Raw genomic sequence first — 2,770 nt, 5'->3', positions numbered from 1 at the left:
TGAAAAAATTAAATATAATATGTAAAAGTTCACATTCAATAATATAGAAGGTATTAAAATAGAGTTGTAGTGGTTAACAATCATTGTAAAAACTAAAAACTTTATTTATAAATTGCAGTGTATTAATAATAATCCTTAAACTAACTGGAAGTGAGTTCCAAAGACGTACCGCGTAGATAAAAAATTGACGTTCAGATGTCAGAGTTTTGTGTCTAGTGTAAATAAGCAGTGCCGACCTTGACGATTGAAGAAACTGAAGCCTCTGGTATAAATAGTTTGGTTCTTGCGTATGAATAACCTTATGTATGAACAACACTGTTCTGAATTTTAACAAATTTTCAAAAGAAATATTTAACAACTTTACGGCATACGCAGACACATGGTCAAGTCATTTTAGCCTAAATACGTATCTGGCAATGTTGTTATAAACAACATTAAGCTTAGTTTTACATACAGAGTCGCAATTTGCATAAATCTCACAGCCATACAGTAGCGTAGGTATTAAGTACGCTTTTGCAAGAAGAAGTCTAATGTGTAAAGGAGTGAAATACTGTGTTAGCCATAGTGTACGAAGCATTCCATACACTTTACCTACTCTACTAATGATATGATTATTCCATGTCAGAGTTTGATTAAATACCAAACCAAGGTTTTTCGCTGAGTCAACATATTCAATAACTGCACCGTCTAGCATTACCTTGTCTAAGTTTCGTGTATCGAAGGCTTTTCTGCGAATGACAATACATTTAGATTTGGCAGGATTAATTGATAAACCATTTGCAGATGCCCATGCACTTACATTCGTCAATTCAGAGTTAATATCATTAATACACATGCCAACACGATCAAGGGGACAGCACACATTAGTTGAACATCATCAGCATAAATATGAACATTACAATGTCTTAGCGCATTGGGTAAGTCATTAACATACAACACAAACAACAAAGGGCCCAGGATTGAACCTTGCGGAACACCCCTGAGTACAGGTACAAAATTAGACCTATTGCCACCAACATACACAGCCTGAGATCTCTGCACGAGGTAGGACCTAATCAAAGCAGTGGCACGAGAAGAGAAATTAAAAAGATTTTGTAGCTTGCGACATAGAAGCTCATGATCAACTGAGTCAAACGCCTTGGAATGATCGAGTAGAGTTAGAAAAGCAAGATTATTTCCATCAATTTCCATCCTAATGCTTTCTATAACATCCAACAGAGCCGAAATGCTACTTCGCTTCGGTCTGAAACCGGACTGACGGTCTGTTAGAAGTCTGTTATTTTGCACATATGACATTATTTGCTTATGAAGGATACGCTCAACAACTTTAGACAAAAATGGTAGGATAGCAATGGGCCTATACTCGTTATTTTTCTTATGTACAGGAATGATTTTAGCAACTTTCCAGCACCTGGGGAATACACAGGTCGTTAGTATGGAGTTAACTAGATGGGTCACATGTGACAGAATCTTTGGCAATATAATTTTGAGAAACTTCGCACTGGTTCCATCAAAGTCAGTAGCGTTTGACTTCACGGAGAGTATGGCTTGCACAGTATCACAGTCATCAACACACATAAATTCAAGAGGACTGGCACCAACATTAACACGTTCACAGTAGTTGTCAAGACTAACACGAGGGTTTAATACAGGCAAACTAGCAAAATTAACGTTAATTTCATCTAAGTCAGAGTGAACAAGTAGGCTTTCTTTGGGTTTTCCCACGCCAATTGCTCTTATGGTATTCCAGGTTTGCCGCGAGTTCATTGCCAGGCTAAACTTTTCATCATAAAACAAACTTTTCGCTCTTTTAATTCCTTTGGCAGCAGTAATTCGAGCCGATTTAAATTGGTTATACGTCTCTGCAGTACGGTACCTTTTCCACCGCGAGTATGCATTACAGTTTTTTTTTTTACATTTTTTCCCTTTTAAAGAAAATCATTCCTCCAGCCAAGGAAAAAAAATCTTAGTTACATGTCTAGGTTAAAGGAAGCATAGAGTCTATCAATTCCATTTTTTCTTCGTTTTCAGGCAAGAAAAAAATCCCCCTTAAGTTAAATGCGTGAAAAACCTGCTATGATAGGAAGCCTTTAATAAGAATATTATAATTTTTCAGTGTAGTGCTTTCGCAAATACTCCGAGTGTATTTCTAAGCGAAGTTCATTTCATTGAGTCGGTTGATAAGAAATTGAGACCAAGATTTTTCATGTTTTTATTTGTGACAGTAACTCAGAGATTGCAAATAACAGTTCCCGAAGCCGATATTATTATCAATTAAAACAGTTTTTAATGAACACTTTTTAAATAACTGTTTAATGCCAGTGTTTCTCACTGAGAAAGACCGGCTTACAAGCAAACTAAAGCGAATCTTCAGTGAACCAGAATAACCGATTGCCGAAAAAATAAAAATCGCGCTCTGTTAAGACGTACATATGCTTGTATATGTTACTCGAGAATTATTTATATGCTTGGACAATTACGGTATGCATTTTTCTACGTAAATAATAGAAAAGGAAAGGAAGGGAAAAAATAAATGGAAAAGCAAGAAGGAAAACAATGGATAACAGCTGTTATCGACGAGTTATCAGATTGTTATCGAAGGTTTATGGGCATGTTATCGGCAGATGTAGACGAATTAGCGATTGGTTTTAGAAGAGTTATACATTTGCTATCGAAAAAATTGTCGAAAGAATATCGATATGTTATCGCTTTGTCATCGAAAAAAATGGATTTTATATAAAAAAAAAATCGATTTGTTATCGGAAAAATA

The sequence above is a fragment of the Eurosta solidaginis genome, chromosome 3, assembly GCF_040869045.1.
Source record: "Eurosta solidaginis isolate ZX-2024a chromosome 3, ASM4086904v1, whole genome shotgun sequence".
NCBI lineage: Eukaryota > Metazoa > Arthropoda > Insecta > Diptera > Tephritidae > Eurosta > Eurosta solidaginis.
Note: the sequence above shows the minus strand (reverse complement) of the source record.